Source organism: Cygnus olor, chromosome 2 (genome assembly GCF_009769625.2).
Source record: "Cygnus olor isolate bCygOlo1 chromosome 2, bCygOlo1.pri.v2, whole genome shotgun sequence".
NCBI classification, from domain to species: domain Eukaryota; kingdom Metazoa; phylum Chordata; class Aves; order Anseriformes; family Anatidae; genus Cygnus; species Cygnus olor.
The window spans coordinates 142,930,196-142,948,563 of record NC_049170.1 but is presented as its reverse complement, the minus strand read 5'-3'; positions in this window follow the sequence as shown (position 1 = coordinate 142,948,563).

The window sequence follows — 18,368 nt, the reverse complement described above, 5'->3', positions numbered from 1 at the left end:
TTTTTTGGTGGTGGTGGTGGTGTTTTTTTATTGTTGTTGTTTGTTGCTGTTGTTTGTTGCTGTTGTTATTGTTCTTGTTTGTTTCAAGGAAGGAAAGCACAAGGCAGAGAATTTTGCAAGTGCCAAGAGAACTATAGCTGTACAAAGGAGAATGCTGAAAAAAGTTGTTTTGAGGGATTTAGGAAAGTTGCCTGAGGGACTACTATCTTAGGATGTGGAATATGTTGTCACATGACACTAATTCTGATGTTTTAATATTTTGTTACTTTTTAAAATTGCATAGCACTAATAGAAACTATTTCTAATTGTTGAAAAATTAAAATATCCTTCAGTAAAAGCTACCAGGTGTTACCATTAAAGTTAAATAATTTCATATGGGAGTAGAAAACTCTTCTTTATCTCTTTTTATTTTTTCCATGTCTCTATGCACTTTTTGAATTTTCTTTCAATTAAAATTGTTAGAAGAGTGAAATCTTCCTCACAAATATTTTGATGAACTGTCACCTTTAATGTCATCAGTTACTCTTTCTCATCAATAATTTATGAGACCTAAGTCTTGTTTCAAATGATGTCCATGGAAAATGAGTTTTCAGCTAATGGTACTTTGTTGTTGTTGTTGTTGTTTAAAGAAAGAAAGAAGGTTAGTTGATTAAATTGTATTTCAGCAGTTAAATTATATGTAAGCAATGTCACCCAGTCAACCAATAGATAACATGACTAAGATAACCAGTGACTACATAAATATTATCTTTTGGCAGCAAGCAACAGAATGCATTTTTCCTGCAATGAGTTTGCAGACATAATTATTAGAATGAATATGTTTTTCAAAAAGCAATAAGGAATAGTTTGAGTAGAAAAACTTGGTGAATCACATAATCTGTTCAAAAATAATTAATGAATTATAGCTGAGAATATTAACTTAGAGTAGTTCAACCATCTTCTTGGCTGAATCTCAGTCTCTCACTTTATTATACTGTTCTTCTTGCAAAAATGTTATTACATAGTCATTCGAATAGAAAAACTGACAATGGAAAATGTTGTAAAAGTAGAAACAATTTTTAATACTCTGTGGGATTATTTGTGTCAGCCAGAATAATTAGATGCTTTTGACAACATACAGTGTTGAAACAAATGTATAAATAAAGACAATAAAGTCTTTAACTATGGAGACTGCAAGTCAATAATTCTTCATAGTGGATCTCCCAGCAATGATTTTTCTAGAAAATCAAAGCTCCACATTTTGTTCTATTTTCTAAAAGTAGTCAACCCTTTTAAAGTCAAGCCAAATTTTATCTATGAACCTATGTGCTTTAATAAAATCTAATGTTAATCTTACATGCAGGGGAAAAAAAATCATATTGTCACAATGAATATCAGTTTGTAGCGTTGATCTTGCAGGGACTAGGGTCACTGCCTAAAATGATTAATTTGTCAAAGTGACATAATCAAACTTATCCTCCTTTTTCTGATTAAGTTCTGTTGGATTATCCATATTCTTTGAAAATGTTAAACAATAAGCATTGAAAAGGTACAGTAATATTAAAGTAAGTATTAGAGAATCAGAAAACATTAAGAAACTAAATTGAAAAAATATTATCTAGAAAACACAGTATAATTATCCCAGAAATAAAGCATAAACTCTCTGTAAATATACATCATATATACATATAGATAAATATATATATTCACAAAAATATATTGAATATTTGATGTATTATCCTTGTAAACAGTAATGATATCAAAAGAACATTTAAGGAACAGAAATGATAAAAGAATCTGAAGTTTCATATAACAAACAAAATAGCAATAGTCTGTGTCAAGGTAGTGCACTTTTTCTTTGCAAATGTAGTTTGAAGAGTTCTTTTCTAGGGAAATCCCACTGCAAATGACTGTTCCGTCACATGATAATTATTACTAGTTATTTGTGCTGAAATGTAGTTTCATGATTGGGACAATTAAGTCATTTGTTAACTCAAATGGTAGAAGGAATCCAGGATGGAGGAGCTGAGAGCCTGTAGGCTGAACTGCCTAACTAAGACGGTATTGCCTGAAGAATCATTGTCTTTGTTATAAAGGAAGCTAACAGCAACCCCTGGATTTCTGCTGCTTAATACTTTTCATTATGATTAATGCTTTTGCCCTTCTGCTTGAAGTGTACCTCTGCTGTTTGGAAAGAGAATGTCTTATAGATAGTGATTTTTTTTTCTCGTAATATAAAATGCAATCTGTTATCTGGTAATATATAATCTTATGAGAATTACCATTTTAATTTCACTGTTTGCATTCCTTGTGAAGTGTCACAGACCTTGCACAAATGCTAAGGCCCAGATCACATCACTGCCACAATAAATTGGTTATACCAGAAGTTACCCATGCAGTTGTAGTATAGTGAGAAGAAGAAGAATTATGGAATTAACTTCAATTACATGATTATATAGTGCTTTTCTCTACAGATTTTAGCCTCCTTCTGTACAGTGAGGAAACATAAAAGAGGACAGAACCTTATAACATGAAGAGGTATGTCCTTATACCATGAACTAAAAGGACAGAAGAGTGGTGTTTTATTAGGAATGCATTCATAGCACATAATTAACATTCCCTTAAAATAATTATAACTTGAAATGGAAAAGATATTTTAAAGAAAAAAAAATTCAGTTGATTCTTGATGGTCAGGGAGAAGTTCCTTAGTGCCTGCCATGGTGCAAAATCTCCTTTGTTTTTGATTCATATTTAACATTACTCTCTGGTGCACATTGTGCTTTGTTTAAAGCAACCTGAGTCACTAGATGTGACTAGAGTCACTAGGTCTTCTAGACCTAGACAGTTGTGCACCAGCATTAACAACTATAATTATGTTGGTGCTTCAGAAGGGAAGTCTGGGACAGTTTCAAAGGCACCTTCTCTCTTGATCCTGTCTTCACTTTTTTTTTTCTGTTGCAAAGGATGGAAGAATCCCCTTGAACTTCTTCATACGGGTGGCTGATTATTAAAGTTAATCCATCACATAGTAAAAATGAATTACCAACATCATTGCTAAATGACTTTGTATAAAGGAGGGTCAAAATACAAATTTGGTCCTATATATTTGTGTAAATTTATAAAAGAACATGACACAATTATATTTTCTAGAAAAGGTATCTGTCTTGGAGACGGACAATACAAGTTCAATTCCCAGATGTTCTGCTTGACTGCTCAGGAAACTTATTTGGTCAGGTGGATACTAGTTTCTTCATAAAAGGGAAAGGATGCTTATTGCCTTCATGTTTTTCTTAATATTCTTACTGAAGACTGTTGTCATTCTTCAATTGTACAAAGAAACATAATTAGACAGAAACTAAACAAGCAGACTTCTGAACCAGTAGACTTCTTATTTGTGAATAGCACTTGTATAAGTGACTGCCTCCAACAAAAGGAAAAAAGTTTCTCCTCAAGCATCTTTTTCTCAGGAATAGAAAAGATGTCAAAATGCATGCTTACAGTGAAACTAAACATACCTGTTTCAGCTGTTTTGATTTTTTGTTTGTTTTTCCTCTGAAATTAGAAGTCTGTCTGTTAGGATATGTTGAATTTATATATACTTTTAGCTTCTCTTCAGTCAGCAATATTGTATTCATCCACGAGAAATATGCGTTAACATTAGTTTTTTAAGGTATTAACAAAAAGGTACTAAGGTATCCTGCTACTAAAGAGTGCAAATGGGTGAAAATGTTGGGTTGCTGGGACATAGCACATACTCACACAGGACTGATATTGAATCCTGAAACATGCTTCATTCTTTGAACACTGGATTTAGCCAACAGCCTAGTTAGAGAGTATGACAAAAAAATACATCTGGATAATTCTTTAGGAAAGCAAATAAAATAACTATTAGTAGAATCTTATTAAACTTTTACCATAATATTGTAAATTTTCATGTCATTGTTGTGGTTTAACCCAGCTGGCAGCTAAGTACCACACAGCTGTTCGCTCCCCCTCCCCCTCCCTCTCTGGGACGGGGAAGAGAAACAGGAAAGTGAAGCCTGTGAGTTGAGATAAAGACAGTTTATTAAGACAGGAAAATAATAATAATAATAATAATAATAATAATAATAATAATAATAATAATAATAATAATAATAATAATAATGTGTACGAAACAAGTGATGCACAATGCAATTGCTCACCACCTGCTGAGCGACGCCCAGAATATCCCCGAGCAGCCGGCCCCCCCACCCCCGCTAGCCACCCCTATATATTGTTCAGCACAACATCAGATGGTATGGAATACCCCTTTGGCCAGTTTGGGTCAGCTGTCCCGGGTCTGTCCCCTCCCAGCTCCTGCTGCACCCCTAGCCTACCTGCTGGCCGGACAGAGCGAGAAGCTGAAAAGTCCTTAGCTTAGTGTAAGCACTGCTCTGCAACAATTAAAACATCAGCATGTTATCAGCACTCTTCTCATCCTAATCCAAAACGTAGCACTCTACCAGCTACTAGGAGGAAAATTAACTCTGTCCTAATTGAAACCAGGACAGTCATATTCCACTTAAATATGAAATCTGCTAAAATTATGTATTTTAAAGAGCTAAAACATCTAAAAGGTTCTAAATTTAAGACCTATTTTGTTTCTTTTCCCCTTCGTTCTCCCTCTTCAACATAATTTTCTCTGTTACCAACTGAAGACATACCTGAAACTGTGCTTGAGAAGTCCTCAAAGCATCTTTAAAGTACTGATGAGTCAGAAAATAATGGGAAGCAAGAAATGAAGTAAACAATACAGATATTTTTTTTCAAGTGAATTGTCCTTAAACATTCCTTATGCTAGAAAAGCACAGATAAAAGAACTTTTTCTCATTGAGGGTGAACAAATTATAACACTTTTCTATGGGCTAGTAATCCACCTTTCAAGACTGCTATTTTTCTTGAAGGACTCATTATATGTTGGGATGATAATGTTTCAGATCTTAGCATAGGCATATCTGAGGGATTCCCAAAAACCAGGGTTGCTGAAATGTTCTCAAAATTAGTTGGAGAAGGATTGAATCTCAATTTTATTTTCCTTTTGTTCCAAGCATATAAATATTTGTATTGTTTTCCTGTTCTTTCTCATCTTTTCCTAAATGTCATAAAGGCCATTTTTACTTCTTGGTATAAGGGGATGCCTGTTCCTCTCTCTGTTTTCCTAAGTGTTGTGAATAAAAGCCAACTGAATAGAGAGTGCTCCTGGCACTTCTAATTACAGGATAATTTGAATGTTATTGAAGGGAAAGGGAATGTCCAAATAGTGAATGACAGAACAGAACAAGAAAGGTAGACAACTGACCTTGATTACAACCTAGAATTGTCACTAAACATTACACAAATCCTTACGAACTGCTGTTTCATAAATTATTTGTGACACTTACAATAAATATTTAACTAGATCTCCTGTGGTGTATTTAAAGCAAAGTGAAAATGTCTTTAAATTAATAAGATGAAATGGTACTTATTATGGTCCTAATAAGCTCTCATGTAGCATTAATATGATACCTTACATCTATACTGAATTCCCATAGGCTCATGTACTTCTGCAGATTTCTATTCATTTCTTCAGGATTTTGTCTGCTCTTTGGGACTGCACTAATATGCCAGTTCGTACATTTTGAGCCTTTATGTCTTTCTTTTGAGTCTTATTATTCTCAGTTGTTTATTGCATCACTCATGCTATTAATTTAATTATTTTCTTTAATATTGGCTAGAAAAGCAGTCAAAATCAGTAATCCGGTGGGGTTTTTCGTTCTTTTATGTAACTTCAGAAATAATTTTATAATTAGCATATTGCTATAACTAGCATGCTGGCCTGAATTACTAGACAACAATTGTTGTTTCTGATGTTGTTCCATCTGGGAGAAGAAATTAACAATGAAAACTTGGTATCGTTAGTTCAGTTCTGTTTCTTTCTAAGAATAAACAAATATGCTCAGATTGTGAGAATATACTTGTTTACTTGTGAAGAAGAAGTTTTTGTTTTTAGTTTTTTGACTTTTTTTCTTTTCCTCAACATAGCTCTAAACTTCTGCCTTCTACAATTCTGACGTTTTTAGATTTTCCAAGAACCCCTGCTATGTTGGAGACTGCCCACACAGTTAAGCACTGCTCCCTAATAAACTAAAATTAAAATTTAAGAAAAAGGTTTAACTGTTAGTCTACCAGTAGAATCCTTCTAACAGTATAGTCAAAGTACAATACAAAACAAACAAAAAAGTCTTGCTCACTCTTAAAGTGGAGGTTGTTGAGGAAGTGATTATATGATAGGATTTCATCATGACAAAAATCTGAGCTATTGCTTCTAAAGTTAGAAAATTCTAAACAGATTGTTCAACAGAGTGGTTGCTTCATCTAGGTTTTAAAAGTAGCATTACAGTGCAGTCCGGCACTCCTACAATAATTGCTTTTCTTCCCAAATTATGCTTTATTTCCCGTAGTAAGAAGTAGATGTCTTGATGTTAGAGAGTTGTCCAAAGTGGATACACATGTATCTTCTTTCATTCCCAGAATGTCTCACCAGAGCATGCTAAATATCATACCTCGTTTAAAGAAGCCCAACTTTAATTTACAATTGAATGTTATCTTCTTTCACAGTTCTTTTAAAATCTCATGGCTGTTCCTTTTTGTACGTCCAGAATGCCCTATAGACTCAGTAAGGGATTACTTGCGTGCATTGAAATGTGTTAACACTAAGGTGTGCCGAGAACTCATGCTTTTTATTTCCTAGGCAAATGCTCTAATCACAACTGTTATGCAAAAAATAAATAAATAAATAAAAATTTAAACGCTGCAGGCGGTAGTTAGAGTGGCTGTCTACAGGACAACTCTGGCTATAAGGTAATTTGCCTGGATACTACTGCTTTGTAAGTCTAGCCACTTAGGCTATGTTGGAAGTACTAGCTCTAGACAGCAATTTGGGACTCATGTAATTTTAGGTATTATATAGACAGGCTAAATCTCATGTAAAATGTATAACTTTGCACAAAATGACAACCTGAGCCAAATGACTTTTTCAAACTCCATGCAATACTTTTTGCATGGCTGACAGTTTTGGATACAGCCAGTTTTTCCACAGGATCAGCACGCAATAGTAATTTTTCACATTACATTATACAGTATTGGCAGCTTCTCTCATCCTACACAAGAAATGTATCACCTATTCAGTGTTACTCAGCTAGTCAACACTTCTTAATTAGACAGAGAAAGGTAATTACTATAGATCTTACTGTGATGAGTTTCCTCTCTCCTCTCATGAATAACTTCATCTTTTAAGGTAATCCTTCAAGGAAAGTCCCCATTGCCATGGCAAGTGTGGAGTTTGGACACCCTAGGAATGTCTGCCCCTACAGATCCAATGTCAGTTTGGCCAGGAAAAACAAGACAAGTTTTGTTCTCCCAGCTCTTTGCTGTGTTCTGTTCATCTGACTAATAAAGCTTCTAAATGAATGCACAAAAACTGTACTAGTCTTGTTAAATAGCTCTTTTTTGGGGGAAATAAATTTCTTAGAATTGTCAGAGATGGACAATTCTGATAAATTATTAAAATTCCAATTTCTAATCTGTTCTACATCTCAATTATTCAATTCTACTGAGGTTTCTGACCTTATATTCTTTTACAGTATCGGTTCCTTAAATCCTTGGTGAAGTTCATCTCAGTTAGAAAGCTCCAGATTTTGCTAAGCTTTCCTGGTATCTTACCTATTCTGTGGAAAAATATTTTGGCTTAGACAACCTTTCATCTCTTTGACATCTTAGGTATTAAAAATAGATCTGCAAGATGAACATTTTGTAGTTGCTGGTCAAAAATAAATAAATAAATAAAATATATAATTGATTATGTCTATCTTTTGGTCCTTCCTGGGAAACTTCTAGGTATTGTCATAGGCTTTGTTTTAGTAACACCTGTAAAATCACCAGATATTTTCTTACGTTTTATTTTTCAATTCTTTTCTCAGACAGAAACTTCTGGTGCCTTTCCAAACCTTATCCCATCGTCTTTTGGTGATAACACAAACTCAGAATGTCTTCACTGAAGCGTAAAACACAGGATTGATCTTACTACCAAAATTTTGAGTGCAAAAGCCTATTTTGGTGAAAATAGTGATAGTCTGTTTTTTTTTTTATTCTCATCAATGAAAAGAAAAGTCAGAGTTCTGTTCTCTTCATCACAAAATTCAGACAGCGGAGATGTGTTCTTTCCAGTAATTTTATATCTCTTTCAGTCAGCATCCAAACCTTAGACCATTATTCAGTCTTCTTCCATGTACTGCAGTTTTTTGCTTTCTTATGTTTCCCTGAGGTTGTGTCACATTTGTGTTTTCCTTCACTAAATGCCTTCTTTTTAAAACAAAGAGTGACCAAGCCTTCTTGCTCACTCTTACCTCCAAAGACTGGGAGGGATCACTGTCACCATGAGACTGTTATTTCATTCTTTCTCAATTCAGCAGAAGTCATTTTTTAAGACTGTAGCAGTAGACTTAATTGTAAAGTTGATTTTAACCATGAGTGCCCCTGTCCTGCAGACTCTGCACAGTGGACAGATGTGAGGATGTAAATGTAAAGAGAAAACAAAATATAGAGGATCATACGGTTGTCAGAAGCATGGCATGAACTGAGTTGTTTGTTTTACTGCTGTTCATTAGAAAGTGATTCAGCAGAAGACTTAACAGGTGTGGTGCTGGCCAGCGGAAAATTTTGGAATCCAGCTGCATCATTAAAGCAAATCAGAAATACTGAACAGATATTTTCTGTGTAATCAGACAGGCAGAAATATTCTGGTATTGCATTACTCACTGCTGACTTGAACTGTTTGGGCATGATCAAAATGATTTATTTTTCTACTGCTGTTCTGCAGCTGCCTGCAAAGATATGCTTTAAACTGTTTGACAGGAAGGATTGTTTGACAGGATTGACTTTATTATTTTGAATTTTAATTCTGAAGAATTGGAAATGCTAAAAAGGGGCTAGAAATAGGTTATCAACAAATGAGTAGCAGTATAAATCTTCCCTGCATCTTCACACAACATGTACCCATTGTGTTAGCTGCAAAAATTATGTGACCAAGAAAATAAATAAATAAATAAGTGAGGATGTCAGATCACTTGCCACTTATGTAGATTTTCATATTTATAAACTAGCCTAGACCTTATTGAACCAAAGAGACTTTTGAATTCATCATCACATAGACATGAATTTACTGCTGGATTTCAGACACTTACAGAAGGGTGAAAATTCCTCTCCTGGAGGTTTGATGGACTGTATTTGGCAGCACAAAGCCAGAGCTGCTCCCTGCTTTATCAGCCTTCTGTACTCTGAACCATGGCTTCTCATCATCTGAAGCCATGATGATGAACCATGAACCTTTACCCCACCTCATCAGTGCAGGCAGAGCTGCAATTGCAGTTCCGTGTACCATGGGATCTTCTTTTCCTTTTTCATTTAAGGTCACTCTAAATTGGTGAAGAGCGAAGAATAAACCAAAACTGTGAAATTCTCTAAATGCTGTGAGGTGATGGAGCTTTCACTGCATATTGGTGAAGAGCGTTGGGGAATGTGTGTATGAGGAGGAAATACATGTGCAAAAGCTTCAGCAGCAGCAGAGAAGAACAGTTGTAAAGTGCAGATTTTGTCTTTCAAAGTTCAAAGTATAAGTAGGAAAATATTTTCTTGCTTTACTTTTCTTCTGCTTAAGAACACTTGCACAAAATCACTGTAGAAAGCATGACTCCATCAATAAATTTCTTTTTGGAGTGTATCTATGAAGCCCTCAGATTTTGTCTAGCAATTGGATCAAACAGGATAAATGAGAACTGTGGATCATTACAAATATGCATGGAGAGGCTGCATCCTTTAAACTAAAATAATCGTCTTATGGCTTGTGTGCATTTGCACGTGTTCTTTTCTGAATATCTGCTTTAACATATATATATGTCAAAACAGTGCAAGACTCAACTGGGTGGAAAAAAATATATATTAAAATATGATCTCAATGCAGTCAGGTCCCTCAAAAAATGTAAAGGTTTTATCTGTCATCTTCAAATCTAATATATATATATATATATATATATATTAAGAATGCATGTTCATGTTATTAAAATACCAAAGCAGAAGACAATGAAAGATACAAGTATCACCAGTTTTCATAAACTTGAGATTTTTAGTATATATATTATCCACTTTCACCAACTTGGAGAAGAAACATAACTTCAGCTGAGCCACAGCTAGATTACACAGAGCTGGAACAAAATGTTGACACCACCAAACAAAGGAAATTCGGCAGAGTATGCCCTCTTTTTTCCCTCTTGCACTGTGACTCAGTTAAGAACTTCCCATCTAGGTTTCTTTTAACTGAAAGAAGTCAGCTTGGTATTTGGTCCAATTGTTCTGCTTTTCAAAAAAAATAATGATATAAGAACTGGGACATGGCTCAAATGTAGTTAATGATTCATGAGGCCAAATAAAATACTCTATGTTCTCCAGTTATAACAACAGATAGAGGGAGTTTAAAAAAAAAAAAAAAAAAAGACATCTCTACTTTTCCATTTTCTCAGTAAACTGTCTGAAGAAAGACATATGAGATGAAGATATGAAGATAGAGCAGTTTGTTTTTTTTTTTCTCAGAGTTTTTTAAACTTTCATTTTGTTTTTATTTCTGTATACATTAATAGTAATGCTTAAGAGACAGAGCTAGATATGTCTTTTGACTTACAACACCGGTGTGAAAATTCACAATTTTTGGAAAAGCAGAATGAAGATTCAGGCCCAGTTTCTTTTCTATAAAGCTGTTGTTTTCATTTTAAAAGCTTACTTTCCTGTGAATGGTTCCTTTTCCATCTTAGAATATATTTTCTGAATACAATGAACATAACTTTTTTTTTTAATAAAAAGTGTTCAGATTAATAGACCGTGATCTTTCTCTCACACTGTATTTCACATGTAATGGAGATATCAGCTTCCCATATAAAACTTGCCTATAATATTTACCGGTCCTACTTTGTTAATTTTGCATTTTTATTCCTGATGTTGTAGTTCAGCACAATACAGTTCCTAAGAGCTGTTATATGGGATGGGTTTATTTGTTTGCATTCAGGTAATGTACCATATTGTTCACATGCTTAGCAATCATTCTGTTCTTGCATATTTATAGGGACTGAGTGTTAAAAAACGGCCCAGGCTGGATAATGAAACCACTTGGTACATAAAGAAAACAGTCTTTGTTAATATTGTCCTTTCATTTAAATCTTTCACAAATACATCTCTTTATTTGACATGTCTTTTAATATATGTTTATATTCAAAGAATAGCTGTAGATTCTGAAAGGTCCCATACTGGTTGTTTGACTTTTATGCTTTTTATGGACAGTGTTCAAAAAAAAAAGTCATTAAAGAAGGTTGTGTATAGAGATGGAATATTTAAAAAAGAAATCTTTAGACTAAAATAAAAAGTCCATGGTGATGTAAAATGGAGGGTTACACTCCTCTCTTCATCTAGGAATCGTTCCATTTGCTCTCAGATTAATAGCACTCAAATTGTTTTCACTAATCTCTTCAAGACCTTCAACTGTCCAATTGGGTCTCATGTCTTCCCCGGCAGAGAAATCAGGTCTCCTGCTAAGATCCTGCTAAGATTTTTATTTCCTGTCAGTGCCAAGTACATGTCAGCTAGACTTGGGATGGGAAAATGAAGGTCAGACATAAAGATAAACTGTTTTTTCAGAACATCATCATTAAAGAATAATTGATCACAGAAGCATATCACTACTCAGAAGACTCCTAAAATACTAGAGATGAAAATGCACATATCAATGAAAATTAGGATGGAGAGGAATTTTTGTAACCGGTAAAACAATAAATCTCTTGGAACTGCTTTATAACACTTTAAACAAGAAGAAGACAGAAAATTCACCTGGTATCTGAGATAAGAAAGTTGATGGTTTTGATATTAATTTAAGGTGGGTAGATATGGTTTATTTTGAGTCTTTGGCATGAAAGACTTCAACAGTTTCTGGCTATTCCTACCACAAAATAGTTTTCCCATGATTCCAAAAGTCATTTTGGAACACATTTTTCTAACAAAAATGGTACTTCTCATCCAGCTTATACATACAGTATATGTATTCTGCCATATGCTACAGTGGTAGAATAGAGATACATATAAATCTGATGGAAAAAAAAATAATCTTAATGTCTTCCTTTTCTTGAACAGCCCATTGGAAACAGGAGAAAGAAAATGTAGGGAGCAGAAGTTTAGCCTTCTGACTGATGCTTACTTATTTTACAGCTGTCTATGTCTTCTAAATTTTCTCGTACATTTGAATGGTACGGTGTGACATCAGCGATTCTTTTGGTTCAAATAACTTTGTCACATCCTTTGACCATGCCTGACAGAGGTCAACATATGCAAAATAAGGACCTATTTCTTACAGAAGAAGGTGAGCATGTGGAAATATATGTGTATAATCTCCAACAGGGTCCAGTATGCCACTGGCTCACTGTGGATCAAAAACTATTTTTGTGTTTAAATCTGTATGAAATTGCCTGTGCAACAGTAATCTGCACGTAACAGTGTGGCTTAAAGAGAGAGAAAACATTTCAACAGTGTTTACATAAAAAAAAAAAAAAAAAAAAAAAAAAAAAAAAAAACAAACAGAGATTTCTTTTTCTCCTATGCTAAACTCACAAAGGCGTTGTTACAGAGTTTACAGAGAAAACTACATGTCAATATTCAATATCCTTTAAAACCAATTCTTGTGATTGCTTTTTAAGCACTCTGGGAACTCCTTGAGGATCATGGTGATGGTCATTCCCCAGCATGTCACAGGCTGTGTCTGTCTCTCTCCCTCCTGCTCAGAGCTATTACTCCCTCTCCCAATCTTCCCATGATTCCCAGATATTCTTCTTTTTCCTCTCCTGTCTTGATTAGATGTCCTTGCATACTTATTTAATATTCTTTGTAGATTTCTTAAACCTTTACTTGAATACGGCTTAGCTCTTAGGCTTTTCACAGACCACTTTATCTGGTTCTTTTTGCACTCATAACTCCTTTAAATAATTTATTTTGCATATTATGGATATGAAACCTGTCTCTGAGCCACAGCATCATAGGCCATGTTTTTTATTTTACTTATGTTGAATACTGAAGTCAGTTCATGTGTATAGGTAAGAATGGATATTTATACATACATTTGAACAAAACAAGTATTCTGACTGTTCTGTTCTTCAACTGGAATGCTTATCTTCCTCTCCAAATTTTTAAAGCATAAGTGTTATGGTTTCCATGGAAACTTGTGATAGTGTGTTCGAGCATCAAATATTTTCCTTGTTGTAGAAGTTAGCTCAGCAAAATGTACAGTGGCCCTGGATAAATTGAAAATCCAGTCTGCTGAAGCGCATATTTTAATGCAAAGGAGCAAAGGATTGTTTATTTTTACCCAGTAAACAACTTTGCAGTAACATTGCCTGTACAGGAGAAAGTTTTAATTGTGTAGTCTGCAGACTATCTGCAGTCACAAAGTTAAAAAATAAAACAAAACAAAACAAAAATGCAATTTTCATTGTCTTATCTTAGATATATGATCAACATGGTTTACTATAACATTTCGTCAAATAAGAGTAAGCTGATTTTGCCATTTTATTCTTAATGCATTATTGTAACTTCAGAAGTATCTGAAGGAATAGCACTTCTCCGTAATTCATTAAATATCAAATATTTAATGCAGTCTGAAATCCTGTAAAAGTCTCCCATAAAGTTGGAGAGACACAGTCTCCCCTGTAAAAAGCAATACTTTGTTTTATGCAAGTTTTATGACTCTTGTGCAAACTACATCTATAACCTAGCTAACAAAAGGAGCAAGGTAACCTATGAGTAACACACTGGATATGGCACTGCATGCCTGGAGACAAAATTCCCATTTAAGTCAAGAAGCAATTTCTCGGGGTCTAGAAGTCTACATTGCCACTTAATGCCAGGCAAACTGAGAGAAAATGCAGTCACCCCAGGTCTATTGTACCAGGGAAAACTGCATCTCCAAGAGCAGGCATAAATGACAAAGCATGATGCAAGGTTTGATTATAGGCCTTGTTAAGAAACTTTAGGGGAAGTAGTTGTATTGGGTTTACATGTCAAGGTTTTGGTAGCTGGGGACTGTAGGAGTGGCCTCTGTGAGAAGAGTCCGGAAAGTGCCCCATGGTGGCTAAGGGCCAGTTTCAGCTGGCTCCAAAGGGCCCCGCTGCTTGCCAGAGCCGAGCCAGTAAGTGATGTTGTTTGCACCTCTGTGAGAGCAGAGAAGAGAAAGCAGAAAGAGGGAGAATAAAACTACTGTGCAACAGCAACTGGGAGAGAGAAAAGTGAGAACCATCACTGCAGACGCCAAGGTCAGTGCAGAAGGAGAGCAGGAGGTGCTCCAGGCACTGGAGCAGAAGCTCCCCTGCGACCTATGGAGAGGCCCCTGGTGGAGCAGGTGATTCATGGAAGAACTCTATAACTCAAAGCAAATAAGTTACAAAGTAGGTATGTGGTTTATTTCGGCGCCAGGCGCGTGCGGGATAGCTCCCAAAGGCATGCACACCTTAACGCGGCAACTTGCTGTGGTTATATGCAGTAAAAAGTTACACATGCATGAAGTTTCCCAATACGCCTATACATATTCATAACCTATCCCCACTTTGTATTAAAATTAGCTCCAAGAAGTCATTTCCATAAACTCTTCCCATCTGCGCCTGCGCAGTGACTTCTGGTGGTGGTCGTCGGGGTGTCATGGGGATGAAGTCCGATAACTCCTCTTCATCACCACTAGTTGAACCCCTGTCTTTCTACAGACTCAGCTGCTCCTTGGCTCTTGTCCAAGCCACAAGGTTGGTCTCAGCTGCATTTTGAGACAGGTTCCCCATCTTTGTCAGGAAACATCCTCTGTGAGGCACCCCGAGACTCCTTGTTTCAGTTAATTTGCACAGTAGTAAGCAAAGACACTCAGCAATATCTATTTTAAAGCGATTAAGCAAGCCTCCATTCTTTCATTCCTGGCTTTAATAATTACGATTGTTTTATTTAGAAATCATTAATATGATTAGGCAAGCCCCATTCTTCTATCCCTGGCTTCACAGGCTGTCCCCCTGCAGCCCATGGGTCCCACATGGAGCAGATCTCCATGCTGCAGCCCGTGGAGAGGAGCCCACGCAGGAGCAGGGGGTCTGGGGGGAGCTGCCGCCCGTGGGGGACCTGTGCTGGAGCAGTTTGCTCCTGATGGATGGACCCCGTGGTACGGAGCCATGTGGGAGCAGTTGAAGAGCTGCTGCCTGTGGGCAGCCCCCGCAGGCTCAGTTCGGGAAGGACGGCATCCCATGGGAGGGACCCCATGTGGAGCAGGGGCAGAGCGGGACCATGAGGGAGCGGCAGAGACGAAGCACCACGGACTGACTGCAGCCCCCATTCCATGTTCCCCTGCACCGCTCAAGGTACGAGAGGGTGGATGGGGGGAAAGTGTTTTCAAGGTGTTTTTTTGTTTGTTTGTTTCTCACTGCTCTATCTTGTTAGTAGTAGGTAATAAATTTTATTAATCTCCCTACACTGAGTCTGTTTTGCCAGTGACGATAAATAGTTGAGTGATCTCCCTGTTTTTGTCTCGACCCTTGAGCCCTTTTCTTCATATTTTCTCCCTCTTTTTCTTTGAGGAGGGGGAGTGAGGGAGTGGTTGCGGGGGAGCTGAGCTGCCCAGCTTCCCAGGTGAATAAAACCACCAGAATAATACACTAATGTTTAAATAAACTAATGTAAAAAGGTAAAAAAGTCAAAGTAAAAAAGGCTAGGACTGATAGGATGTCAAAGAAAAATACCCTGAGTATTTTGCTTAAGTATTCCAGCATCCTCAGCAGCTGCCATTTATCATTTCTAGCTAAGCAGTCAAGATTTAAAAGTAGAGTATTTGTGAATTATTATTCACATAGGGAAACTTAAAATTTTGTGGTTGTATAGATTTCTATGTATATGTGTATGTAAATAAATTAAATAAATTAGGTGTTTATCGTGTAATTGCTTTTCATGACATTCAGAACAGTCTCTTCTTATGCATTGGCAAACTGAAAATTTAAAAAAAAAAAAAAAAGGAAATTGTAATATTTTAATGATGTTGCTATATAAACAATTTTTGAAAAGCCTTACTTTCCTAAGCTCTTTATTAATACAGTCAAAACAATGCAAAATCTATTCACTTCCATCATCATATTACTGTACTGGTAGAAAATAACATGATTTGGAGATACTGCCTGTTCCGTAGCTACTAAGTCTTCTCACAGGTAACTAGTGATAGGACTAGAGGGAATGGCCTCATGTTGCACCAGTGGAGATTCAGGTTGGAAATTAGGAGACATTTCTTCTCAGAAAGAGTAGTCAGGCATTGGAACAGGTGGTGGAGTCACCGTCCCTGGGGATGTTCAAGGAAAGACTGGACATGTTGCTTAGGGACACAATTTAGTGGGTGACATTGGTGGTAGGGGGATGGTTGGACCAGACGATCTTGAAGGTCTTCTCCAACCTTAATGATTCTATGATTCTAATGAGATGGGGGAAAGAGAAGAGTGTGAACTTTTACTAAAACTTTTTCTATGGTGAAATAAATATTTCAGATACATGTATTAAAATTATCCAGAAGAAATAATTTCTTCCAGCAGAAGAAATGCTTGCCAAGGAAACCCAGTTTTATTCAGTGTTCAAAGCCATGAAATTATATGCTGCAGTAAAAGTCAACAGTGTTCTGAATTGGTATACCTATTAACATTTTTTTTGAAGATGAATATGATTATAAAAACCTAGTGTATGCTTTGGTATAAATTGAATTTATGAAATGGAAAAGAGGTAGTTCTGAGACCTCTGTGACATTCATACCTCCTGTTGGGTCTGTCCAGGGGAATCATATCATAGAATAGAATCACAGAACAATTTGGGTTGGAAGTGACTCTTATGTGATCTAGTTCCAACCCCCCCTGCCATGGACATGGACACCTCCTACTAGATCAGGTAGCCCAGTGTCCCATCCGACCTGGTTTTGAACAACTCCAAAGATGGGGCATCCACAATTTCTCTGAGCAACCAGTTCCAGCGCCTCACTACCCTCTGAGTTAAGAATTTCCTCATAACATCTAAATCTCCCCTCTTTGAATCTAAAACTATTTCCCCTTGTCCTATCATTATCTGCCTGAGTAAAAAGTTGTTCTCCGTCTTTTTTATAATCGCCCTTTAGGTATTGAAAAGCTGCAATGAGGTCTCCCTGGAGCCTTCTCTTCTCCAGGCTGAACAGCCCCTGCTCTCAGCCTTTCTTCATAGGAGAGGTGCTTTGCCCTCTAATCATATTTGTGGCCCTCCTCTGGACCTGCTCAAATAGATTCACATCCTTCTTGTGCTGGGAGCCCCAGACCTGGATGCAGCACTCCAAGTGGGGCCTCACAAGGGCAGAGCAGAGCGGAACAATCCCCTCCCTCCATCTGCTGGCCAGTCCTCTGTTGATGCAGCCCAGGATGCAGTTGGCCTTCTGGGCTGGAAGCATGCACTGATGGTTTATGTCAAGATTTTTGTCCACCAGAACTCCCAAGTCCTTCTCTGCAGGGCTGCTCTCAATGAGCTCTTTTCCCAGTCTGTGCCCATGTCTGGGATTGCCCTGAGCCAGGTGCAGCAACTTGCATGTTCACATGGACCAACTTTTCAAGCTTGTCTAGGCCCCTTTGGATGGCATCCCTTCTGTTTTTATCAACTGCACCACTCAGCTTGGTGTCATCTGCAAACTTGCTGAGGGTGCACTCGATCCCCCTGTCTGTTACAGATAAAGATATTAAATAGTATCAGTGCCAAGACAGGCCACTGAGGGACACCACTCATCACCGGCCTCCACCTGGACATAGAGCCATTGACCACCACTCTCTGAGTGTGACCTTCAAGCCAATTCCCTATCCACTGAATGGTCCACCCATCAAGTCTATATCTCTCCAATTTGGAGATCAGGATGTCAACTTTATTCTATAAGTACATTAGAGCGGGGAAACAAATCTGAAAGTGGTCTTATGATGGATACAGATTCCACAGATAGTTAAGAGATTAGTGTTGTGGGTTTTTTGTTATGTGTTATTTATTTATTTTCATTCTGGTGTATGTTAACACAGGCTGACACTGCTTAAAGTGATGATAGTACAGAAGATTAGAATGGAATGGAGGGAAAGGCTATTAATTATACAGTCTGGTACAAGCTGCTGAAGATGAGTTAGAAGCATACCTCTAAATGGAGAAATAACATATTTGACATAGAATACCTTGATGAAGTCTGATTTACATTTGAAAGCCAGTTGAGTACTGCCAGAAGGATTATTTTTTTACAAAAGAGA